This window comes from Chiloscyllium punctatum, chromosome 11, assembly GCF_047496795.1.
Source record: "Chiloscyllium punctatum isolate Juve2018m chromosome 11, sChiPun1.3, whole genome shotgun sequence".
Classification (NCBI taxonomy): domain Eukaryota; kingdom Metazoa; phylum Chordata; class Chondrichthyes; order Orectolobiformes; family Hemiscylliidae; genus Chiloscyllium; species Chiloscyllium punctatum.
The window spans coordinates 69,299,397-69,325,797 of NC_092749.1; the positions used below are offsets into that span (position 1 = coordinate 69,299,397).

The 26,401-nt window shown below is 49.7% G+C and overlaps 1 protein-coding gene and 1 pseudogene across 4 annotated transcripts in view; both read left to right on the forward strand.

The window, feature by feature from the left end:
- sanbr (SANT and BTB domain regulator of CSR) overlaps positions 1 to 26,401 on the forward strand; it is an 808,920-nt gene that overhangs the window by 201,920 nt on the left and 580,599 nt on the right. The window lies entirely within an intron of this gene.
- On the forward strand, positions 3,161 to 12,502 carry LOC140482628 (uncharacterized; annotated as a pseudogene).

The window sequence follows — 26,401 nt, forward strand, 5'->3', positions numbered from 1 at the left end:
GGTGCTCCGGTTTCCTCCCACACTCCAAAGATGTGCAGGTCAGGTGAATTGGCCATGCTAAATTGCCCGTAGTGTTAGGTAAGGGGTAGATCTAGATGTAGATGTAGGGGTATGGGTGGGTTACGCTTCGGCGGGTCGGTGTGGACTTGTTGGGCCGAAGGGCCTGTTTCCACACTGTAACTAATCTAATCTAATCTAAAAAAAGAACAAAAGGGAGAGAAAGAGAGAGAGAGAAAGTGAAAGAGCAAGAAAGAAGTGGGGGGAGAGAGAGAGGAAGGTGGGGGGAGAGAGAGAGAAAGAAAGAGAGAACACGATAGAGAGAGAGAGAACACAAGAGAACAGGAGAGAGAAAAAAAGAACAAGAGAGAGCGAACAAGAGAGAACACAAAAGAAGAGAACAAACACGAGAGAGAACACAAAAGGGAGAAAGCGTGAGCGAACGAGAGAGAAAGTGACAAAACATGAGAAAGAGAGAATGAACTCGAGAGAGAGAGAGAGAAACGAACACGAGAGACAGAGAAAGAACACGAGAGAGAGAACGAGAGAGAGAGAGAGAACGAGTGAGAGAGAGAGAGAGAGAGAACGAGTGAGAGAGAGAGAAAATGAGTGAGGGAGAGAGAACACGAGAGAGATAGAGAGAGAACAAACACGAGTGAGGGAGAGAACATGAGAGAGAGAAAGTGAGAGAACACAAGAAAGAGAGAACGAATGAGAGAGAGAGAGTGAGAATACGAAAGAGTGAGAACACAAAAGAGAGAGAGAGCGCGAGAGAGAACAAAAGAGAGAACGAGAGTTAATGAAAGAGAGAGAGAGAAAGCGAAAGAGAAAGAGAGAGAGAAAGAATGGTGGGGAGAGAGAGAGAGAGAGAAAGAAAGAAAGAACACGAGAGAGAGAACACGACAGAGAAAAAAAGAACACGAGAGAGAGAGAGAACTCTCTCGGAAGGGGAGAGAGAGAGAGAGGAAGGGGGGGAAGTGAGAAAGAGAGAGAGAAAGGGGGGGAAAGAGAGAGAGAGAAAGGGGGAGAGAGAGAGGGAAAGGGGAAAGAGACAGAGGGAGGGGAAGGGGGGTAGAGAGAGCGAGAGAGAGAGAGAGAGCATGGGAGAGAGCGCGAGAGAGAGAGAGAGAGAGCATGGGAGAGAGAGAGAGCGAGCATGGGAGAGAGAGAGAACACGAGAGAGAGAGCATGAGAGAGAGAGAGGGGAGAGAGAGAACGAGTGAGAGAGAACACGAGAGACAGAATACGAGAGAGAGAGAATGAACACGAAAAAGAGAACGAACACGAGAGAGCGCGAGAGAACACGAAAGAGAGAAAGAGAAAGTGAGAGAACACAAGAAAGAGAGAACGAACACGAGAGAGAGAGAGAGAGAGAGAGAGAGAATGAACATGAGAGAGAGTGCGAATACGAAAGAGAGCGAGAGAGAGCACGAGGTAGAGAGAGCACAAGAGAGAGAGAGCAAGAGAGAGAAAAAACGAGAGAGAAGGCACGAGAGAGAGAGGGCACGAGAGAGAGAGCAAGACAGAGAAAAAACGAGAGAGAGAGAGCAAGAGAGAGAAAAAACGAGAGAGAGAGAGCAAGAGAGAGAAAAAACGAGAGAGAGAGAGAGCACGAAAGAGAGAGCACGAGAGAGAGCACGAGACTGAGAGAGAAAACACGAGAGAGCACGATAGAGAGAGAGCGAGCCTGAGAGAGAGTGCATGAGAGAGAGAAAACATGAGAGAGAGAGAGCACGAGAGAGAACAGGAGAGAGAAAAAAAGAACACGAGAGAGAGAACTCGAGAGAGAGCGAACAAGAGAGCGAAAACAAAAGAAGAGAACGAACACGAGAGAGAAGACAAAAGGGAGAGAGCGCGATCGAACGAAAGAGAGAGAGAACACGAGAGAGAAAGTGACAAAACACGAGAAAGAGAGAATGAACTCGAGAGAGAGAGAGAGAACGAACACGAGAGAGAGAACACGAGAGACAGACAAAGAACACGAGAGAGGGAGAATACGAGAGAGAGAGAGAACACAAGAGAGAGAGACAGAGAGAGAGAGAGAATGAGTGAGGGAGAGAGAACACGAGAGAGAGAGAACGAACACGAGCGAGGGAGAGAACATGAGAGAAAGAAGAGAACGAACACGAGAGAGAGAGCACGAGAGAACGAAAGAGAGAGAGAACACGAGAGAGAGAAAGTGAGAGAACACAAGAAAGAGAGAACGAACTCGAGAGAGAGAGAGAACGAACGAGAGAGAGAGCACGGGAGAGAGAGCACGGGAGAGAGAGAGCTAAGAGAGAGAGCAAGAGAGAGAGAAAACACGAGAGAGCGAGAGCATGAGAGCGAGATCACGAGAGAGAGAGAGAGAGAGAGAGAGAGAGAACACGAGAAAGAGAACGAACACGAGAGAGCGCGAGAGAACGAAAGAGAGAGAACACGAAAGAGAGAGAGAGAGAGAGAGAGAAAGTGAGAGAACACAAGAATGGGAGAACGAACTCGAGAGAGAGAGAGAACGAACACGAGAGAGAGAATACAAAAGAGGAGAACATGAAAGAGAGAGAGAGCGCGAGAGAACGAAAGTGAGAGAGAACGAGAGAAAAAGAGAGAAAGAGAGAGAGAGAAAGCGAAAGAGCGAGAAAGAAGTGGGGAGAGAGAGGAAGGTGGGGAGAGAGAGAGAGAAAGAAAGGTGGGGGAGAGAGAGAGAGGGAGAGAGAAAGAAAGAAAGAACACGAGAGAGAAAACACGAGAGAGAGAACACGAGAGAGAGAGAGAGAGAACACGAGAGAGAGAGAGAGAACAGGAGAGAGAAAAAAACAACACGAGAGAGAGAACTCGAGAGAGAGCGAACAAGAGAGAAAACAAAAGAAGAGAATGAACACGAGAGAGAACACAAAAGGGAGAGAGCGCGAGCGAACGAAAGAGAGAGAGAACACGAGAGAGAAAGTGACAAAACATGAGAAAGAGAGAATGAACTCGAGAGAGAGAGAGAGAGAGAACGAACACGAGAGAGAGAACACGAGAGACAGAGAAAGAACACGAGAGAGAAAGAACACGAGAGAGGGAGAATACGAGAGAGGGAGAATACGAGAGAGAGAGAGAACACGAGAGAGAGAGAGAGAGAGAACGAGTGAGGGAGAGAGAACACGAGAGAGAGAGAACGAACACGAGCGAGGGAGAGAACATGAGAGAAAGAAGAGAACGAGCACGAGAGAACGAAAGAGAGAGAGAACACGAGAGAGAGAAAGTGAGAGAACACAAGAAAGAGAGAACGAACTCGAGAGAGAGAGAACGAACGAGAGAGAGGGAGAGTGAGAATATGAAAGAGAGTGAGAACACAAAAGAGAGAGAAAACGAAAGAGAGAGAGAGAACAAAAGAGAGAATGAGACAAAATGAAAGAGAGAGAGAGAGCGGGAGAAAGCGAAAGAGCGAGAAAGAAGGGGGGAGAGAGGAAGGTGGGGAGAGAGAGAGAGAAAGGTGGGGAGAGAGAGAGGAAGGGAGAGGGGAGGGAGAGAGAGAGAGAGGAAGGGGGGAGAGAGCAAGAGGAAGGGGAAGAGAGACAGAGGGAGGGGAAGAGCGAGATAGAGGGAGGGGAAGGGAGAGAGAGAGAGAGAGAACATGAGCGAGACAGAGCACGAGAGAGAGAGAGAGAACGAACACGAGAGAGAGAGAGAGAGAGAACATGAGCGAAAGAAGAGAATGAACATGAGGGAGTGCGAGAGAACGAAAGAGAGAGTGAGAACACGAAAGAGAGAGAAAGTGAGAGAACACGAGAGAGAGAGAACGAACTCAAGAGAGAGAGAACGAACGAGAGAGAGAACGAATGAGAGAGAGAGAGCAAGAGTGAGAATACGAAAGAGTGAGAACACAAAAGAGAGAGTGCACAAGAGAGAGAAAACACGAGAGAGAGAGAGAGAGCACGAGAGAGAGAAAGCATGAGAGAGAGAGAGCACGAGAGAGCACGATAGAGACAGAGCGAGCCTGAGAGAGAGAGAGTGCATGAGAGAGAGAAAACACGAGAGAGAGAGCACGAGAGAGAGAGAGCACGAGAGAGAGAAAACACGAGAGAGAGAGAGCAAGAGAGAAAAAACAAGAGGGAGAGAGCACGAAAGAGAGAGCATGAGAGAGAGAGCACGAGACTGAGAGAGAAAACACGAGAGAGAGAGAGTGCACGAGAGAGAGAAAACACGAGAGAGAGAGGGCACGAGAGAGAGAACGCATGAGAGAGAGAAAGCACGAGAGAGCACGATAGAGAGCGAACCTGAGGTGAGAGAGAAAACACGAGAGAGAGCATGAAAGAGAGAGCACGAGACAGAGAGAGAGAGTGCACGAGAGAGAGAAAACACGAGAGAGAGAGCACGAGAGAGAGAAAGCACGATAGAGACAGAGCGAGCCTGAGAGAGAGAGAGTGCATGAGAGAGAGAAAACATGAGAGAGAGAGCACGAGAGGGAGAGAGAGCACGAGAGAGAGAGCACGAGAGAGAGAGCACGAGAGAGAGAGCACAAGAGAGAGAGAGAGAGAGAGCACGAGAGAGAGAGCACGAGAGAGAGAGAGCACGATAGAGAGAGAGCGAGTCTGAGAGAGAGAGTGCACGAGAGAGAAAAAACATGAGAGAGAGCATGAGAGAGAGAGAGCACAAGAGAGCACGATAGAGAGAGAGCGAGCCTGAGAGAGAGAGAGTGCACGAGAGAGAAAACACGAGAGAGAGAGAGCACATGAGAGAGAGAGAGAGGACGAGAGAGAGAGAGCACGAGAGAGAGAGAGCACGAGAGAGAGAGGACGAGAGAGAGAGGACGAGAGAGAGAGCACACGAGAGAGAGAGAGAGCACGAGAGAGAGAGAGCACGAGAGAGAGAGAATGAGAGAGAGAGAGAGAGCAAGAGAGAGTGAGCATGAGAGAGAGCACAAGAGAGAGAGAGCACGATTGAGACAGAGAGCACAAGACAGAGAGTACGGGAGAGAGAGCACGAGAGAGAGAGCAAGAGAGAGTGAGCATGAGCACGAGAGAGAGAGAGAGTATGAGAGGGAGAGAGCACGAGAGAGAGAGCATGAGAGAAAGAGAGAGAGCACGAGAGAGAGAGAACACGAGAGAGAGAGAGCAAGAGAGAGAGAGCAAGAGAGAGAGAGCAAGAGAGAGAGAGAAAACACGAGAGAGAGCATTGCAGAGAGAGAAAACACGAGAGAGAGAGAGAGCACGGGAGAGAAAACACGAGAGAGAGAGCACGAGAGAGAGAGTATGAGAGAGAGAGAGAGCATGAGAGAGAGCACGAGAGAGAGAGAGCACGATTGAGACAGAGAGCACAAGACAGAGAGTACGGGAGAGAGAGAGCACGAGAGAGAGAGCAAGAGAGAGTGAGCATGAGCACGAGAGAGAGAGAGTATGAGAGGGAGAGAGCACGAGAGAGAGAGCACAAGAGAAAGAGAGAGAGCACGAGAGAGAGAGAACACGAGAGAGAGAGAGCAAGAGAGAGAGAGAAAACACGAGAGAGAGCATTGCAGAGAGAGAAAACACGAGAGAGAGAGAGAGCACGGGAGAGAAAACACGAGAGAGAGAGAGCACGAGAGAGAGAGCACGAGAGAGAGAACACGAGAGAGAGAGCACGAGAGAGAGAGAACACGATAGAGAGGGAGAACACGATAGAGAGAGAGAGAACACGATAGAGAGAGAGAGAACATGATAGAGACAGAGAGCACTAGAGAGAGAGAGAACGAACACAAGAGAGAGAGAACATGAGCGAAAGAAGAGAACAAACACGAGGGAGCGCAAGAGAGCGAAAGAGGGAGAGAGTGAGAACACGAAAGAGAGGGAACATGAGAGAGAGAGAGAAAGTGAGGGAACACAAGAAAGAGAGAACGAACTCGAGAGAGAACGAACTCGAGAGAGAGAGAACGAACGAGAGAGAGAGAGAGAGTGAGAATATGAAAGAGTGAGAACCCAAAAGAGAGAGAGAGTGCAGAAGAATGAAAGTGAGAGAACAAAAGACAGAACGAGAGTTAATGAAAGAGAGAGAGAGAGAGAAAGCGAAAGAGCGAGAAAAACGGGGGGAGAGAGAGGAATGTGGGGAGAGAGAGAGAGAGAGAAAGGTGGGGAGAGAGAGGAAGGGGAGAGAGAGAGAGAGGAAGGGGGTAAGAGAGAGAGAGAGAAAGAAAGAAAGAAAGGAAAGAAGAGAGAGAGAGAGAAAGGGGGAAAGAGAGAGGGGGGAAGGAGGGGGGGGGGAAGGGAGAGGGGTGGGATGGGGAGAGAGAGAGAAAGAGGAGAAACAGGGAAGAGACAGGGGAGGGGAAGGGGAGAGAGAGAGAAAGAGAGAGAGCGATAGAGAGAGAGAGCACGAGAGAGCGAGAGCGAGCATGGGAGATAGAGAGGAAAACACGAGAGAGAGAGCACGAGAGAGAGAGCGAGCACGAGAGAGAGAAAACACGAGAGAGCACGAAAGAGAGGGAGAGCACGAGAGAGTGAGCACAAGAGACAGAGAGAGAGAGAGAGCACGACAGCATGAGAGAGAGCACAAGAGAGAGTACGAGAGAGAGCATGAGAGAGAGAAAACACGTGAGAGAGAGAAAACACGAGAGAGAGAAAGCACGAGAGAGAGCACGAGAGAGAGAGCACCAGAGAGAGAAAACACGAGAGAGAGAGCACGAGAGAGAGAGAGTGAGCACAAGAGAGAGTACGAGAGAGAGAGCATGAGAGAGAAAAAACGTGAGAGAGAGAGAGAGAGAAAACACGAGAGAGAGAGCACGAGAGAGAGAACACGAGAGAGAGTGAGAACATGAAAGAGAGGGAACACGAGAGAGAGAAAGTGAGAGACACAAGAAAGAGAGAATGAACTCGAGAGAGAGAGAACGAACGAGAGAGAGAGAGTGAGAATATGAAAGAGTGAGAACACAAAAGAGAGAGAGAGCGCGCAAGAGAACGAAAGAGAGAGAACAAAAGAGAGAACGAGAGTTAATGAAAAAGAGAGAGAGAGAAAAAGCGAAAGAGCAAGAAAGGGGGTAGAGAGTGGAAGGTGGGGAGAGAGAGAGAGGAAGGGGGAAAGAGAGAGGGGGGTAAGGGGAGAGAGAGAGAGGAGGAAAGGGGGAAGAGACAGAGGGAGGGGAAGGGGGAGAGAGACAGAGAGCGTGAGAGAGAGAGAGAGAGCATGAGAGAGAGAAAACACGAGAGAGAGAGCACGAGAGAGAGAGAGAGCATGAGAGAGAGAGAGAGAGAGAAAACACGAGAGAGAGAGCACAAGAGGGAGAGAGCACCGAGAGAAAGAGAGCACGAGAGAGAGAGAGCGTGAGAGAGAAAGAGAGAGAGCACGAGAGAGAGAGCGAGCGCACGAGAGAGAGAGCGCACGAGATAGAGAGCACAAGACAGCATGAGAGAGAACGAGTGAGAGAGAACACGAGAGAGAGAGACAGAAAGTGAGAGAACACACAAGAAAGAGAGAACGAACTCGAGAGAGAGAGAGAGAACACGAGAGAGAACGAACACGAGAAAGAGAACGAACAGAGAGAGCGCGAGAGAACACGAAAGAGAGAGACAGAAAGTGATAGAACACAAGAAAGAGAGAACGAACTCGAGAGAGAGAACGAACACGAGAGAGAGTGAGAATACGAAAGAGAGAACATGAAAGAGAGAGAGAGAGAGAGAGCGCGAGAGAAGTGGGCAGAGAGGAAGGTGGGGGAGAGAGAGAGAGAGAAAGAAAGAAAGAACATGAGAGAGAGAACACGAGAGAGAGAACACAAGAGAGAGAGAGAAAACACAAGAGAACACGAGAGAGAACAGGAGAGTGAGAGAAAAAAAGAACATGAGAGAGAGAGAACTTGGGAGAGAGTGAACGAGAGAGAACACGAAAGAAGAGAACGAACACGAGAGAGAACACAAAAGAGAGAGAGCGCGAGAGAACAAAAGAGAGAGAACACGAGAGAGAAAGTGAGAAAACACGTGAAAGAGAGAATGAACCGAGAGAGAGAGAGAGAACGAACACGAGAGAGAGAACACGAGAGACAGAGAAAGAACACGAGAGACAAAGAACACGAGAGAGGGTGAATACGAGAGAGAGAGAGAGAATACGAGAGAGAGAACAAGTGAGGGAGAGCGAACACGAGAAAGACAGAATGAACACGAGCGAGGGAGAGAACATGAGAGAAAGAAGAGAACGAACACGAGAGAGAGAATGAACGAGAGAGAGGGAGAGTGAGAATACGAAAGAGAGAGAGAACACGAAAGAGAGAGAGAATGCGAGAGAACGAAAGAGAGAGAGAACAAAAGAGAGAATGAGAGAAAATGAAAGAGAGAGAGAGGGAGAAAGCGAAAGCGAGAAAGAAGGGGAGAGCGAGGAAGGTGGGGAGAGAGAGAGAGAGAGGAAGGGGGTGGAGCGAGGGAGAGAGAGAGGGAGAGAGCATGAGAGAGAGAGCGAGAGAGAGAGAGAGAGAGAGCATGAGAGAGAGAGCACGAGAGAGAGCGCACGAGAGAGAGCGCACGAGAGAGAGAGAGTACGAGAGAAAGAGAGAGCACAAGTGAGAGAGAGCACGAGCAAGAGAGAGCACGAGAGGGAGCACGAGAGAGAGAGCGAGCACGAGAGAGAGAGAGCGAACGAGAGAGAACACGAAAGAAGAGAATGAACACAAGGAGAGAGAGAACATAAAAGAGAGGGAGAGAGAGAGAATGAAAGAGAGAGAGAGAACATGAGAGAGAACACGAAAGAGAGAGAAAGTGTGAAAACACGAGAAAGAGAGAATGAACTCGAGAGAGAGAGAGAGAGGGAGAGTGAGATAAAAAGAGAGAGAGAGAGAGAGAAAGAAAGGTGGGGAGAGAGAGAGAGAAAGGTGGGGAGAGAGAGAGGAAGGGGGAGAGAGAGCGAGAGGAAGGGGAAGAGAGAGAGAGGAAGGGGTGAAGAGAGAGACAGAGCGAGAGAGAGAGGAAAGGGGAGAGAGACAGAGGGGAAGGGAGAGAGAGGAGGGGGAGAGAGAGAGAGAGAGAGAAAACATGAGCGAGAAAGAGCACGAGAGAGCGAGAGAGGACACGAGGGAGAGAGAGAACACAATAGAGACAGAGAGCATGAGAGAGAGAGAGAGAACGAACACGAGAGAGAGAGAGAACATGAGCGAAAGAAGAGAACGAACATGAGGGAGCGCTAGAGAACGAAAGAGAGAGTGAGAACACGAAAGAGAGGGAACACGAGACAGAGAGAAAATGAGAGAACACAAGAAAGAGAGAACGAACTCGAGAGAGAGAGGGAGAACGAACTCGAGAGAGAGAGAGAGAGAGAGAGAGAGAGAGAGAGAGAATACGAAAGAGTGAGAACACAAAAGAGAGAGAGAGCGCGCAAGAGAACGAAAGAGAGAGAACAAAAGAGAGAACAAGAGTTAATGAAAGAGAGAGAGAAAGCGAAAGCGAGAAAGGGGGTAGAGAGAGGAAGGTGGGGAGAGAGAGAGAGAGAGAGAAAGAAACGTGGGGAGAGAGAGAGAAAGGTGGGGAGAGAGAGGAAGGGGGAGGGAGAGAGAGGAAGGGGGAGAGAGAGAGAGAGGAAGGGGGAGAGAGAGAGAGGAAGGGGGAACAGAGAGAGAGAGAAAAAGAAAGAAAGAAAGAGAGAGAGCGAGAAAGGGGAAAGAGAGAGAGGGGGAAAGGGAGAGAGAGGGGGAAAGGGGGAAGAGACAGAGGGAGGGGAAGGGGGGAGAGAGAGAGAGAGCGAGAGAGAGAGAGAGCACGAGAGAGCGAGAGAGAGGATGGGAGAGAGAGAGAGCACGAGAGAGAGAAAACACGAGAGAGAGAGCACGAGAGAGAGAGAGAGAGCACGAGAGAGATAGAGCACGATAGAGAGCGAGCGAGTCTGAGAGAGAGAGTGCACGAGAGAGAAAAAACATGAGAGAGAGCACGAGAGAGCACGATAGAGAGAGAGCGAGCCTGAGAGAGAGAGTGCACGAGAGAGAAAAAACATGAGAGAGAAAACACGAGAGAGAGAGAGCACGAGAGAGAGAGAGAGAGAGAGGACGAGAGAGAGAGAGAGCACGAGAGAGAGAGAGCATGAGAGAGAGAGAGGACGAGAGAGAGCGCACGAGAGAGAGAGCGCACGAGAGAGAGAGCGCATGAGAGAGAGAGCGCATGAGAGAGAGAAAGCACGAGAGAGAGAGAGAGCACGAGAGAGAGAGACCATGAGAGAGAGAGAGCACGAGAGAGAGAGAGAGCACGAGAGAGAGAGAGAACGAGAGAGAGAGGACGAGAGAGAGAGCGCACGAGAGAGAGAGCGCACGAGAGAGAGAGAGAGCACGAGAGAGAGAGAGCACGAGAGAGAGAGTATGAGAGAGAGAGAGCAAGAGAGAGTGAGCATGAGCACGAGAGAGAGAGAGCACGAGAGAGAGAGAGCATGAGATAGAGAGTATGAGAGTGAGAGAGAGAGCACGAGAGAGAGAGCACGATTGAGAGAGAGAGCACAAGACAGAGAGTACGGGAGAGAGAGAGCACGAGAGAGAGAGCAAGAGAGAGTGAACATGAGCACGAGAGAGAGAGAGAGTATGAGAGGGAGAGAGCACGAGAGAGAGAGAACACGAGAGAGAGAGAGAGAGCAAGAGAGAGAGCATTGCAGAGAGAGAAAACACGAGAGAGAGAGAGAGCACGGAGAGAAAACATGAGAGAGAGAGCACGAGAGAGAGAGTATGAGAGAGAGAGAGAGACCACGAGAGAGAGAGAACACGATAGAGAGAGAGAACACGATAGAGAGAGAGAGAACATGATAGAGATAGTGAGCACGAGAGAGAGAGAGAACGAACACAAGAGAGAGAGAACATGAGCGAAAGAAGAGAACAAACACGAGGGAGCGCAAGAGAGCGAAAGAGGGAGAGAGTGAGAACACGAAAGAGAGGGAACATGAGAGAGAGAGAGAAAGTGAGGGAACACAAGAAAGAGAGAACGAACTCGAGAGAGAACGAACTCGAGAGAGAGAGAGAACGAACGAGAGAGAGAGAGAGAGAGAGAGAGAGAGTGAGAATACGAAAGAGTGAGAACCCAAAAGAGAGAGAGAGTGCAAGAGAATGAAAGAGAGAGAACAAAAGACAGAACGAGAGTTAATGAAAGAGAGAGAGAGAGAGAGAGAGAGAGAGAGAGAGAGAGAAAGCGAAAGAGCGAGAAAAATGGGGGAGGGAGAGAGAGGAAGGTGGGGAGAGAGAGAGAAAGGTGGGGAGAGAGAGGAAGGGGAGAGAGAGAGAGAGGAAGGGGGTAAGAGAGAGAGAGAGAGAAAGAAAGAAAGAAAGAAAGAAAGAGAGAGAGAGAAAGGGGGAAAGAGAGAGGGGGGAAGGTGAGGGGGGGGGAAGGGGAGAGGGGTGGGATGGGGAGAGAGAGAGAGAGGGGAAAGAGGGAAGAGACAGGGGAGGGGAAGGGGGAGAGAGAGAGAGAGAGAGAACGATAGAGAGAGAGAGAGCACGAGAGAGCGAGAGCAAGCATGGGAGAGAGAGAGAGAGAAACACGAGAGAGAGAGCAGGAGAGAGAGAGCACGAGAGCATGAGAGAGAGAGAGAGCACGAGAGAGAGAAAACACGAGAGAGCACGAAAGAGAGGGAGAGCACGAGAGAGTGAGCACGAGAGAGACAGAGAGAGAGAGAGAGCACAAGAGAGAGTACGAGAGAGAGCATGAGAGAGAGAAAACACGTGAGAGAGAGAAAACACGAGAGAGAGAAAGCACGAGAGAGCACGAGAGGAGAGAGCACGAGAGAGAGAGCACAAGAGAGAGAAAACACGAGAGAGAGAGCACGAGAGAGAGAGAGTGAGCACAAGAGAGAGTACGAGAGAGAGAGCATGAGAGAGAGAGAGAGAAAACACGAGAGAGAGTGAGAACATGAAAGAGAGGGAACACGAGAGAGAGAAAGTGAGAGAACACAAGAAAGAGAGAATGAACTCGAGAGAGAGAGAGAACGAACGAGAGAGAGAGAGAGTGAGAATACAAAAGAGTGAGAACACAAAAGAGAGAGAGAGCGCGCAAGAGAACGAAAGAGAGAGAACAAAAGAGAGAACGAGAGTTAATGAAAAAGAGAGAGAGAGAAAAAGCGAAAGAGCAAGAAAGCGGGTAGAGAGTGGAAGGTGGGGAGAGAGAGAGAGGAAGGGGGGAAAGAGAGAGGGCGGTAAGGGGAGAGAGAGAGAGGAGGAAAGGGGGGAAGAGACAGAGGGAGGGGAAGTGGGAGAGAGATAGAGAGCGTGAGAGAGAGAAAACACGAGAGAGAGAGCACGAGAGAGAGAGAGAGCGAGAGAGAGAGAGAGAAAACACGAGAGAGAGAGCTCAAGAGGGAGAGAGCACCAAGAGAGAGAGAGCACGAGAGAGAAAGAGAGAGAGCACGAGAGAGAGAACGAGCGCACGAGAGAGAGAGGCACGAGATAGAGAGCACAAGACAGCATGAGAGAGAACGAGTGAGAGAGAACACGAGAGAGAGAGAACACAAGAGAGAGAACGAACATGAGAAAGAGAACGAACAGAGAGAGCACGAGAGAACACGAAAGAGAGAGACAGAAAGTGAGAGAACACAAGAAAGAGAGAACGAACTCGAGGGAAAGAACTAACACAAGAGAGAGTGAGAATACGAAAGAGAGAACATGAAAGAGAGAGAGAGAGAGAGAGACCGCGAGAGAAGTGGGCAGAGAGAGGAAGGTGGGGAGAGAGTGAGAGAGAAAGAAAGGTGGGGAGAGAGAGGGAGGGAGAGAGAGAGAGGGGGGATAGAGAGAGAGAGAAGAGAAAGAAAGAAAGAACATGAGAGAGAGAACACGAAAGAGAGAACACAAGAGAGAGAGAACACAAGAGAGAGAGAACACAAGAGAGAGAGAGAAAACACAAGAGAACACAAGAGAGAACAGGAGAGTGAGAGAAAAAAAGAACATGAGAGAGAGAGAACTTGGGAGAGAGCGAACGAGAGAGAACACGAAAGAAGAGAACGAACACGAGAGAGAACACAAAAGAGAGAGAGCGCGAGAGAAAGAAAGAGAGAGTACACGAGAGAGAAAGTGAGAAAACACGTGAAAGAGAGAATGAACCGAGAGAGAGAGAACGAACACGAGAGAGAGAACACGAGAGATAGAGAAAGAACACGAGAGACAAAGAACACGAGAGAGGGTGAATACGAGAGAGAGAGAGAGAGAATACGAGAGAGAGAACAAGTGAGGGAGAGCGAACACGAGAAAGAGAGAATGGAACACGAGCGAGGGAGAGAACATGAGAGAAAGAGGAGAACGAACACGAGAGAGAGAATGAACGAGAGAGAGGGAGAGTGAGAATACGAAAGAGAGTGAGAACACGAAAGAGAGAGAACGCGAGAGAATGAAAGAGAGAGAGAACAAAAGAGAGAATGAGAGAAAATGAAAGAGAGAGGGAGAAAGCGAAAGCGAGAAGAAGGGGGGAGAGAGAGAGAGAGAGGAAGGGGGGGAGCGAGGGAGAGAGAGAGGGAGAGAGCATGAGAGAGAGCGAGAGAGAGAGAGAGAGAGAGCATGAGAGAGAGAGCACGAGAGAGAGAGCGCACGAGAGAGAGCGCACGAGAGAGAGCGCACGAGAGAGAGAGAGTACGAGAGAAAGAGAGAGCACAAGTGAGAGAGAGCAGGAGCGAGAGAGAGCACGAGAAGGGAGCACGAGAGAGAGAGCGAGCACGAGAGAGAGAGAGCGAACGAGAGAGAACACGAAAGAAGAGAACGAACACAAGGGAGAGAGAGAACATAAAAGAGAGGGAGAGAGAGAGAATGAAAGAGAGAGAGAACATGAGAGAGAACACGAAAGAGAGAGAAAGTGTGAAAACACGAGAAAGAGAGAATGAACTCGAGAGAGAGAGAGAGAGGGAGAGTGAGATAAAAAGAGAGAGAGAGAGAAAGAAAGGTGGGGAGAGAGAGAGAGAGAGAAAGGTGGGGAGAGAGAGAGAGGAAGGGGGAGAGAGAGCGAGAGGAAGGGGAAGAGAGAGAGAGAGGAAGGGGTGAAGAGAGAGACAGAGCGAGAGAGAGAAGAAAGGGGAGAGAGACAGAGGGGAAGGGAGAGAGAGAGGGGGAGAGAGAGAGAGAAAACATGAGCGAGAAAGAGCACGAGAGAGCGAGAGAGGACACGAGGGAGAGAGAGAACACAATAGAGACAGAGAGCATGAGAGAGAGAGAGAGAGAATGAACACGAGAGAGAGAGAGAACATGAGCGAAAGAAGAGAACGAACATGAGGGAGCGCGAGAGAACGAAAGAGAGAGTGAGAACACGAAAGAGAGGGAACATGAGAGAGAGAGAAAATGAGAGAACACAAGAAAGAGAGAATGAACTCGAGAGAGAGAGAGAGAACGAACGAGAGAGAGAGAGAGTGAGAATACGAAAGAGTGAGAACACAAAAGAGAGAGAGAGCGCGCAAGAGAACGAAAGAGAGAACAAAAGAGAGAACGAGAGTTAATGAAAGAGAGAGAGAGAAAGCGAAAGCGAGAAAGGGGGTAGAGAGAGGAAGGTGGGGAGATAGAGAGAGAGAGAGAAAGAAACGTGGGGAGAGAGAGAGAAAGGTGGGGAGAGAGAGGAAGGGGGAGGGAGAGAGAGGAAGGGGGAGAGAGAGAGAGGAAGGGGGAGAGAGAGAGAGAGAAAAAGAAAGAAAGAAAGAAAGAGAGAGAGAGAAAGGGGGAAAGAGAGAGAGGGGGAAAGGGAGAGAGAGGGGGAAAGGGGGAAGAGACAGAGGGAGGGGAAGGGGGGAGAGAGAGAGAGCGAGAGAGAGAGAGAGCACGAGAGAGCGAGAGAGAGGATGGGAGAGAGAGAGAGCACGAGAGAGAGAAAACACGAGAGAGAGAGCACGAGAGAGAGAGAGAGCACAAGAGGAAGAGAGCACGAGAGAGATAGAGCACGATAGAGAGCGAGCGAGTCTGAGAGAGAGAGTGCACGAGAGAGAAAAAACATGAGAGAGAGCATGAGAGAGAGAGAGCACGAGAGAGCACGATAGAGAGAGAGCGAGCGTGAGAGAGAGAGTGCACGAGAGAGAAAAAACATGAGAGAGAAAACACGAGAGAGAGAGAGCACGAGAGAGAGAGAGAGAGAGGACGAGAGAGAGAGAGGACGAGAGAGAGAGAGAGCACGAGAGAGAGAGAGAGCACGAGAGAGAGAGAGAGCACGAGAGAGAGAGAGAGAGCACGAGAGAGAGAGAGAGCACGAGAGAGAGAGAGAGCACGAGAGAGAGAGAGGACGAGAGAGAGAGCGCACGAGAGAGAGAGCGCACGAGAGACAGAGAGCACGAGAGAGAGAGAGAGAGCACGAGAGAGAGAGAGCACGAGAAAGAGAGAGCACGAGAAAGAGAGAGCACGAGAAAGAGAGAGCATAAGAGAGAGAGAGGACGAGAGAGAGAGCGCACGAGAGAGAGAGAGAGCGCACGAGAGAGAGAGAGCACGAGAGAGAGAGCACGAGAGAGAGAGCACAAGAGAGAGAGAGCACGAGAGAGAGTATGAAAGAGAGAGAGAGCAAGAGAGAATGAGCATGAGCACGAGAGAGAGAGAGTATGAGAGTGAGAGAGAGCACGATTGAGAGAGAGAGCACAAGACAGAGAGTACGGGAGAGAGAGAGCACGAGAGAGAGAGCAAGAGAGAGTGAGCATGAGCACGAGAGAGAGAGAGTATGAGAGGGAGAGAGCACGAGAGAGAGAGCACGAGAGAGAGAGAGCACGAGAGAAAGAGAGAGAGCATGAGAGAGAGAGAACACGAGTGAGAGAGAGAGAGCAAGAGAGAGAGAGCAAGAGAGAGAGAGAAAACACGAGAGAGAGCATTGCAGAGAGAGAAAACACGAGAGAGAGAGAGAGCACGGGAGAGAGAGCACGAGAGAGAGAGTACGAGAGAGAGAGAGAGAACACGAGAGAGAGAGCACGAGAGAGAGAGAACACGATAGAGAGAGAGAACACGATAGAGAGAGAGAGAACACGATAGAGAGAGAGAGCACGAGAGAGAGAGAGAACGAACACAAGAGAGAGAGAACATGAGCGACAGAAGAGAACAAACACGAGGGAGCGCAAGAGAGCGAAAGAGGGAGAGAGTGAGAACACGAAAGAGAGGGAACATGAGAGAGAGAGAGAAAGTGAGGGAACACAAGAAAGAGAGAACGAACTCGAGAGAGAACGAACTCGAGAGAGAGAGAGAACGAACGAGAGAGAGAGAGAGTGAGAATACGAAAGAGTGAGAACCCAAAAGAGAGAGAGAGTGCAAGAGAATGAAAGAGAGAGAACAAAAGACAGAACGAGAGTTAATGAAAGAGAGAGAGAGAGAGAGAGAAAGCGAAAGAGCGAGAAAAACGGGGGGGAGAGAGAGGAAGGTGGGGAGAGAGAGAGAGAGAAAGGTGGGGAGAGAGAGGAAGGGAAGAGAGAGAGAGAGGAAGGGGGTAAGAGAGAGAGAGAGAGAGAGAAAGAAAGAAAGAAAGAAAGAAAGAAAGAGAGAGAGAAAGGGGGAAAGAGAGAGGGGGGAAGGAGAGAGGGGGGGAAGGAGAGAGGGGGGGAAGGGGAGAGGGGTGGGATGGGGGAGAGAGAGAGAGGGGAAAGAGGGAAGAGACAGGGGAGGGGAAGGGGAGAGAGAGAGAGAGAGAGAGCAATAGAGAGAGAGAGCACGAGAGAGCGAGAGCGAGCATGGGAGAGAGAGAGAGAGAAAACACGAGAGAGAGCAGGAGAGAGAGAGCACGAGAGAGAGGAAAACACGAGAGAGCACGAAAGAGAGGGAGAGCACGAGAGAGTGAGCACGAGAGACAGAGAGAGAGAGAGAGAGCATGACAGCATGAGAGAGAGCACAAGAGAGAGTACGAGAGAGAGCATGAGAGAGAGAAAACACGTGAGAGAGAGAAAACACGAGAGAGAGAAAGCACGAGAGAGAGCACGAGAGAGAGAGCACGAGAGAGAGAGCACAAGAGAGAGAAAACACGAGAGAGAGAGCACGAGAGAGAGAGAGTGAGCACAAGAGAGAGTACGAGAGAGAGAGCATGAGAGAGAGAAAACGTGAGAGAGAGAGAGAGAAAACACGAGAGAGAGAACACGAGAGAGAGTGAGAACATGAAAGAGAGGGAACACGAGAGAGAGAAAGTGAGAGAACACAAGAAAGAGAGAATGAACTCGAGAGAGAGAGAACGAACGAGAGAGAGAGAGTGAGAATATGAAAGAGTGAGAACACAAAAGAGAGAGAGAGCGCGCAAGAGAACGAAAGAGAGAGAACAAAAGAGAGAACGAGAGTTAATGAAAAAGAGAGAGAGAGAGAAAAAGCGAAAGAGCAAGAAAGGGGGGTAGAGAGTGGAAGGTGGGGAGAGAGAGAGAGGAAGGGGGAAAGAGAGAGGGGGGTAAGGGGAGAGAGAGAGAGGAGGAAAGGGGGAAGAGACAGAGGGAGGGGAAGGGGGAGAGAGATAGAGAGCGTGAGGAGAGAGAGAGAGAGAAAACACGAGAGAGAGAGCACAAGAGGGAGAGAGCACCGAGAGAAAGAGAGCACGAGAGAGAGCATGAGAGAGAAAGAGAGAGAGCATGAGAGAGAGAGCGAGCGCACGAGAGAGAGAGCACGAGATAGAGAGCACAAGACAGCATGAGAGAGAATGAGTGAGAGAGAACACGAGAGAGAGAGAACACGAGAGAGAACGAACACGAGAAAGAGAACGAACAGAGAGAGCGCGAGAGAACACGAAAGAGAGAGACAGAAAGTGAGAGAACACAAGAAAGAGAGAACGAACTCGAGAGAGAGAACGAACACGAGAGAGAGTGAGAATACGAAAGAGAGAACATGAAAGAGAGAGAGAGAGCGCGAGAGAAGTGGGCAGAGAGGAAGGTGGGGAGAGAGTGAGAGAGAAAGAAAGGTGGGGAGAGAGGGGGGGGGATAGAGAGAGAGAGGGAGAAAGTAAGAAAGAACATGAGAGAGAGAACACGAGAGAGAGAACACAAGAGAGAGAGAGCAAAGACAAGAGAACACGAGAGAGAACAGGAGAGTGAGAGAAAAAAAGAACACGAGAGAGAGAGAACTTGGGAGAGAGCGAACGAGAGAGAACACGAAAGAAGAGAACGAACACGAGAGAGAACACAAAAGAGAGAGAGAGCGCGAGAGAACGAAAGAGAGAGAACACGAGAGAGAAAGTGAGAAAACACGTGAAAGAGAGAATGAACCGAGAGAGAGAGAGAGAGAACGAACACGAGAGAGAGAACACGAGAGACAGAGAAAGAACACGAGAGACAAAGAACACGAGAGAGGGTGAATACGAGAGAGAGAGAGAGAGAGAATACGAGAGAGAGAACAAGTGAGGGAGAGCGAACACGAGAGAGAGAGAATGAACACGAGCGAGGGAGAGAACATGAGAGAAAGAGGAGAACGAACATGAGAGAGAGAATGAACGAGAGAGAGGGAGAGTGAGAATATGAAAGAGAGTGAGAACACGAAAGAGAGAGAGAACGCGAGAGAACGAAAGAGAGAGAGAACAAAAGAGAGAATGAGAGAAAATGAAAGAGAGAGAGAGGGAGAAAGCGAAAGCGAGAAAGAAGGGGAGAGCGAGGAAGGTGGGGAGAGAGAGAGAGAGAGTAAGGGGGGAGCGAGGGAGAGAGCATGAGAGAGAGAGAGCGAGAGAGAGAGAGGGAGAGAGCACGAGAGAGAGAGCACGAGAGAGAGCGCACGAGAGAGCGCACGAGAGAGAGAGCGCACGAGAGAGAGAGAGTACGAGAGAAAGAGAGAGCACAAGTGAGAGAGAGCACGAGCAAGAGAGAGCACGAGAAGGGAGCACGAGAGAGAGAGCGAGCACGAGAGAGAGAGAGCGAACGAGAGAGAACACGAAAGAAGAGAACGAACACAAGGGAGTGAGAGAACATAAAAGAGAGGGAGAGAGAGAGAGAATGAAAGAGAGAGAGAGAACATGAGAGAGAACATGAAAGAGAGAGAAAGTGTGAAAACACGAGAAAGAATGAACTCGAGAGAGAGAGAACGAACGAGAGAGAGAGAGTGAGAATACGAAAGAGTGAGAACACAAAAGAGAGAGCGCGCAAGAGAACGAAAGAGAGAGAACAAAAGAGAGAACGAGAGTTAATGAAAAAGAGAGAGAGAGAAAAAGCGAAAGAGCAAGAAAGCGGGTAGAGAGTGGAAGGTGGGGAGAGAGAGAGAGGAAGGGGGAAAGAGAGAGGGGGGTAAGGGGAGAGAGAGAGAGGAGGAAAGGGGGAAGAGACAGAGGGAGGGGAAGGGGGAGAGAGATAGAGAGCGTGAGAGAGAGAGAGAGCATGAGAGAGAGAAAACACGAGAGAGAGAGCACGAGAGAGAGAGAGAGCAAGAGAGAGAGAGAGAGAAAACACGAGAGAGAGAGCACAAGAGGGAGAGAGCACGAGAGAGAGAGAGCATGAGAGAGAAAGAGAGAGAGCACGAGAGAGAGAGCGAGCGCACGAGAGAGAGAGCGCACGAGATAGAGAGCACAAGACAGCATGAGAGAGAACGAGTGAGAGAGAACACGAGAGAGAGAGAACACGAGAGAGAGAACGAACACGAGAAAGAGAACGAACAGAGAGAGCGCGAGAGAACACGAAAGAGAGAGACAGAAAGTGATAGAACACAAGAAAGAGAGAAAGAACTCGAGAGAGAGAACGAACACAAGAGAGAGTGAGAATACGAAAGAGAGAACATGAAAGAGAGAGAGAGAGAGAGAGCGCGAGAGAAGTGGGCAGAGAGAGGAAGGTGGGGAGAGAGTGAGAGAGAAAGAAAGGTGGGGAGAGAGAGGGAGGGAGAGAGAGAGAGGGGGGATAGAGAGAGAGAGAGAGAAAGAAAGAAAGAACATGAGAGAGAGAACACGAGAGAGAGAACACAAGAGAGAGAGAGAAAACACAAGAGAACACGAGAGAGAACAGGAGAGTGAGAGAAAAAAAGAACATGAGAGAGAGAGAACTTGGGAGAGAGCGAACGAGAGAGAACACGAAAGAAGAGAACGAACACGAGAGAGAACACAAAAGAGAGAGAGCGCGAGAGAACGAAAGAGAGAGAACACGAGAGAGAAAGTGAGAAAACACGAGAAAGAGAGAATGAACTCGAGAGAGAACGAACACGAGAGAGAGAACACGAGAGACAGAGAAAGAACACGAGAGACAAAAAACACGAGAGAGGGAGAATACGAGAGAGAGAGAGAGAATACGAGAGAGAGAACAAGTGAGGGAGAGCGAACACGAGAGAGAGAGAATGAACACGAGCGAGGGAGAGAACATGAGAGAAAGAGGAGAACGAACACGAGAGAGAATGAACGAGAGAGAGGGAGAGTGAGAATACGAAAGAGAGAGAGAACACGAAAGAGAGAGAGAGCGCGAGAGAACGAAAGAGAGAGAGAACAAAAGAGAGAATGAGAGAAAATGAAAGAGAGAGAGAGGGAGAAAGCAAAAGCGAGAAAGAAGGGGAGAGCGAGGAAGGTGGGGAGAGAGAGAGAGAGGAAGGGGGGGAGCGAGGGAGAGAGAGAGGGAGAGAGCATGAGAGAGAGAGAGAGAGAGAGAGAGAGCACGAGAGAGAGAGCACGAGAGAGAGAGCGCACGAGAGAGAGAGAGTACGAGAGAAAGAGAGAGCACAAGTGAGAGAGAGCACGAGCAAGAGAGAGCACGAGAAGGGAGCACGAGAGAGAGAGCGAGCACGAGAGAGAGAGAGCGAACGAGAGAGAACACGAAAGAAGAGAACGAACACAAGGGAGTGAGAGAACATAAAAGAGAGGGAGAGAGAGAGAGAATGAAAGAGAGAGAGAGAACATGAGAGAGAACATGAAAGAGAGAGCAAGTGTGAAAACACGAGAAAGAATGAACTCGAGAGAGAGAGAACGAACGAGAGAGAGAGAGTGAGAATACGAAAGAGTGAGAACACAAAAGAGAGAGCGCGCAAGAGAACGAAAGAGAGAGAACAAAAGAGAGAACGAGAGTTAATGAAAAAGAGAGAGAGAGAAAAAGCGAAAGAGCAAGAAAGCGGGTAGAGAGTGGAAGGTGGGGAGAGAGAGAGAGGAAGGGGGAAAGAGAGAGGGGGGTAAGGGGAGAGAGAGAGAGGAGGAAAGGGGGAAGAGACAGAGGGAGGGGAAGGGGGAGAGAGATAGAGAGCGTGAGAGAGAGAGAGAGCATGAGAGAGAGAAAACACGAGAGAGAGAGCACGAGAGAGAGAGAGCAAGAGAGAGAGAGAGAGAAAACACGAGAGAGAGAGCACAAGAGGGAGAGAGCACGAGAGAGAGAGAGCATGAGAGAGAAAGAGAGAGAGCACGAGAGAGAGAGCGAGCGCACGAGAGAGAGAGCGCACGAGATAGAGAGCACAAGACAGCATGAGAGAGAACGAGTGAGAGAGAACACGAGAGAGAGAGAACACGAGAGAGAGAACGAACACGAGAAAGAGAACGAACAGAGAGAGCGCGAGAGAACACGAAAGAGAGAGACAGAAAGTGATAGAACACAAGAAAGAGAGAAAGAACTCGAGAGAGAGAACGAACACAAGAGAGAGTGAGAATACGAAAGAGAGAACATGAAAGAGAGAGAGAGAGAGAGAGCGCGAGAGAAGTGGGCAGAGAGAGGAAGGTGGGGAGAGAGTGAGAGAGAAAGAAAGGTGGGGAGAGAGAGGGAGGGAGAGAGAGAGAGGGGGGATAGAGAGAGAGAGAGAGAAAGAAAGAAAGAACATGAGAGAGAGAACACGAGAGAGAGAACACAAGAGAGAGAGAGAAAACACAAGAGAACACGAGAGAGAACAGGAGAGTGAGAGAAAAAAAGAACATGAGAGAGAGAGAACTTGGGAGAGAGCGAACGAGAGAGAACACGAAAGAAGAGAACGAACACGAGAGAGAACACAAAAGAGAGAGAGCGCGAGAGAACGAAAGAGAGAGAACACGAGAGAGAAAGTGAGAAAACACGAGAAAGAGAGAATGAACTCGAGAGAGAACGAACACGAGAGAGAGAACACGAGAGACAGAGAAAGAACACGAGAGACAAAAAACACGAGAGAGGGAGAATACGAGAGAGAGAGAGAGAATACGAGAGAGAGAACAAGTGAGGGAGAGCGAACACGAGAGAGAGAGAATGAACACGAGCGAGGGAGAGAACATGAGAGAAAGAGGAGAACGAACACGAGAGAGAATGAACGAGAGAGAGGGAGAGTGAGAATACGAAAGAGAGAGAGAACACGAAAGAGAGAGAGAGCGCGAGAGAACGAAAGAGAGAGAGAACAAAAGAGAGAATGAGAGAAAATGAAAGAGAGAGAGAGGGAGAAAGCAAAAGCGAGAAAGAAGGGGAGAGCGAGGAAGGTGGGGAGAGAGAGAGAGAGGAAGGGGGGGAGCGAGGGAGAGAGAGAGGGAGAGAGCATGAGAGAGAGAGAGAGAGAGAGAGAGAGCACGAGAGAGAGAGCACGAGAGAGAGAGCGCACGAGAGAGAGAGAGTACGAGAGAAAGAGAGAGCACAAGTGAGAGAGAGCACGAGCGAGAGAGAGCACGAGAAGGGAGCACGAGAGAGAGAGCGAGCACGAGAGAGAGAGAGCGAACGAGAGAGAACACGAAAGAAGAGAACGAACACAAGGGAGTGAGAGAACATAAAAGAGAGGGTGAGAGAGAGAATGAAAGAGAGAGAGAGAACATGAGAGAGAACATGAAAGAGAGAGAAAGTGTGAAAACACGAGAAAGAATGAACTCGAGAGAGAGAGAACGAACGAGAGAGAGAGAGTGAGAATACGAAAGAGTGAGAACACAAAAGAGAGAGCGCGCAAGAGAACGAAAGAGAGAGAACAAAAGAGAGAACGAGAGTTAATTAAAAAGAGAGAGAGAGAAAAAGCGAAAGAGCAAGAAAGCGGGTAGAGAGTGGAAGGTGGGGAGAGAGAGAGAGGAAGGGGGAAAGAGAGAGGGGGGTAAGGGGAGAGAGAGAGAGGAGGAAAGGGGGAAGAGACAGAGGGAGGGGAAGGGGGAGAGAGATAGAGAGCGTGAGAGAGAGAGAGAGCATGAGAGAGAGAAAACACGAGAGAGAGAGCACGAGAGAGAGAGAGAGCAAGAGAGAGAGAGAGAGAAAACACGAGAGAGAGAGCACAAGAGGGAGAGAGCACGAGAGAGAGAGAGCATGAGAGAGAAAGAGAGAGAGCACGAGAGAGAGAGCGAGCGCACGAGAGAGAGAGTGCACGAGATAGAGAGCACAAGACAGCATGAGAGAGAACGAGTGAGAGAGAACACGAGAGAGAGAGAACACGAGAGAGAGAACGAACACGAGAAAGAGAACGAACAGAGAGAGCGCGAGAGAACACGAAAGAGAGAGACAGAAAGTGATAGAACACAAGAAAGAGAGAAAGAACTCGAGAGAGAGAACGAACACAAGAGAGAGTGAGAATATGAAAGAGAGAACATGAAAGAGAGAGAGAGAGAGAGAGAGCGCGAGAGAAGTGGGCAGAGAGAGGAAGGTGGGGAGAGAGTGAGAGAGAAAGAAAGGTGGGGAGAGAGAGGGAGGGAGAGAGAGAGAGGGGGGATAGAGAGAGAGAGAAAGAAAGAAAGAACATGAGAGAGAGAACACGAGAGAGAGAACACAAGAGAGAGAGAGAAAACACAAGAGAACACGAGAGAGAACAGGAGAGTGAGAGAAAAAAAGAACATGAGAGAGAGAGAACTTGGGAGAGAGCGAACGAGAGAGAACACGAAAGAAGAGAACGAACACGAGAGAGAACACAAAAGAGAGAGAGCGCGAGAGAACAAAAGAGAGAGAACACGAGAGAGAAAGTGAGAAAACACGAGAAAGAGAGAATGAACTCGAGAGAGAACGAACACGAGAGAGAGAACACGAGAGACAGAGAAAGAACACGAGAGACAAAGAACACGAGAGAGGGAGAATACGAGAGAGAGAGAGAATACGAGAGAGAGAACAAGTGAGGGAGAGCGAACACGAGAGAGAGAGAATGAACACGAGCGAGGGAGAGAACATGAGAGAAAGAGGAGAACGAACACGAGAGAGAGAATGAACGAGAGAGAGGGAGAGTGAGAATACGAAAGAGAGAGAGAACACGAAAGAGAGAGAGAGCGCGAGAGAACGAAAGAGAGAGAGAACAAAAGAGAGAATGAGAGAAAATGAAAGAGAGAGAGAGGGAGAAAGCAAAAGCGAGAAAGAAGGGGAGAGCGAGGAAGGTGGGGAGAGAGAGAGGAAGGGGGAGAGAGAGCGAGAGGAAGGGGAAGAGAGAGAGAGAGGAAGGGGTGAAGAGAGAGACAGAGAGAGAGAGAGAGGAAGGGGGGGAGCGAGGGAGAGAGAGAGGGAGAGAGCATGAGAGAGAGAGCGAGAGAGAGAGAGAGAGCACGAGAGAGAGAGCACGAGAGAGAGAGCGCACGAGAGAGAGAGTACGAGAGAAAGAGAGAGCACAAGTGAGAGAGAGCACGAGCGAGAGAGAGCACGAGAAGGGAGCACAAGAGAGAGAGCGAGCACGAGAGAGAGAGAGCGAACGAGAGAGAACACGAAAGAAGAGAACGAACACAAGGGAGAGAGAGAACATAAAAGAGAGGGAGAGAGAGAGAATGAAAGAGAGAGAACATGAGAGAGAACACGAAAGAGAGAGAAAGTGTGAAAACACGAGAAAGAGAGAATGAACTTGAGAGAGAGAGAGAGAGAGAGGGAGAGTGAGATAAAAAGAGAGAGAGAGAGACAGAAAGGTGGGGAGAGAGAGAGGAAGGGGGAGAGAGAGCGAGAGGAAGGGGAAGAGAGAGAGAGAGGAAGGGGTGAAGAGAGAGACAGAGAGAGAGAGAGAGGAAGGGTGAGAGAGACAGAGGGGAAGGGAGAGAGAGGGGGGGAGAGAGAGAGAGAGAAAACATGAGCGAGAAAGAGCACGAGAGAGCGAGAGAGGACACGAGGGAGAGAGAGAACACAATAGAGACAGAGAGCATGAGGGAGAGAGAGAGAGAACGAACACGAGAGAGAGAGAGAGAGAGAGAGAACATGAACGAAAGAAGAGAACGAACATGAGGGAGCGCGAGAGAACGAAAGAGAGGGAACACGAGAGAGAGAGAAAATGAGAGAACACAAGAAAGAGAGAACGAACTCGAGAGAGAGAGGGAGAACGAACTCGAGAGAGAGAGAGAGAGAGAATACGAAAGAGTGAGAACACAAAAGAGAGAGAGAGCGCGCAAGAGAACGAAAGAGAGAGAACAAAAGAGAGAACGAGAGTTAATGAAAGAGAGAGAGAGAGAGAGAAAGCGAAAGCGAGAAAGGGGGTAGACAGAGGAAGGTGGGGAGAGAGAGAGAGAGAGAGAGAAAGAAACGTGGGGAGAGAGAAAGGTGGGGAGAGAGAGGAAGGGGGAGAGAGAGAGAGGAAGGGGGAGAGAGAGAGTGGAAGGGGGAAGAGAGAGAGAGAGAAAAAGAAAGAAAGAAAGAGAGAGAGAGAGAAAGGGGGAAAGAGAGAGAGGGGGAAAGGGAGAGAGAGGGGGAAAGGGGGAAGAGACAGAGGGAGGGGAAGGGGGGAGAGAGAGAGAGCGAGAGAGAGAGAGAGAGAGCACGAGACAGCGAGAGAGAGGATGGGAGAGAGAGAGAGCACGAGAGAGAGAAAACACGAGAGAGAGAGCACGAGAGAGAGAGAGCACGAGAGAGAGAGAGAGCACAAGAGGGAGAGAGCACGAGACAAAAAGCATGAGAGAGCACGAGAGAGAGAGAGAGAGAGAACGAGTGAGAGAGAACACGAGAGAGAGAGAACCCGTGAGAGAGAGAACGAACACGAGAAAGAGAACGAACACAAAAGAGAGAGAGAGAAAGTGAGAGAACACAAGAAAGAGAGAACAAACTCGAGAGAGAGAGAGAGAGAGAGAGAGAGAACGAACACGAGAGAGAGAGAGAACGAACATGAGAGAGTGAGAATACGAAAGAAACATGAAAGTGAGAGAGAGCGCGAGAGAACAAAAGAGAGAGAGAACGAGAGAGAAAGCGAAAGAGTGAGCAAGAAGTGGGGAGAGAGAGGGAGAGAGAGAGAGAGGGGGGGATAGAGAGAGAGAGAAAGAAAGAAAGAACACGAGAGAGAGAGAGAACACAAGAGAACACGAGAGAGAACAGGAGAGAGAGAGAAAAAAGAACACGAGAGAGAGAGAACTTGGGAGACAGCGAACAAGAGAGATCACGAAAGAAGAGAACGAACACGAGAGAGAACACAAAAGAGAGAGCGCGAGAGAACGAAAGAGAGAGAACATGAGAGAGAACGAGAAAGTGAGAAAACACGAGAAAGAGAGAATGAACTCGAGAGAGAGAGAGAGGGAACGAACACGAGAGAGAGGACACGAGAGACAAAGAACACAAGAGAGAGACAATACGAGAGAGAGAACACGAGTGAGAGAGAGTGAGAGAACACGAAAGAGAGAGAGAACGAGTGAGGGAGAGAGAATACGAGAGAGAGAGAACGAACACGAGCGAGGGAGAAAACATGAGAGAAAGAAGAGAACGCACACGAGAGAGAGTGCACGAGAGAACGAAAGAGAGAGAGAGAGAACATGAGAGAGAGAACACGAGAGAAAGAAAGTGAGAGAACACAAGAAAGAGAGAACGAACTCGAGAG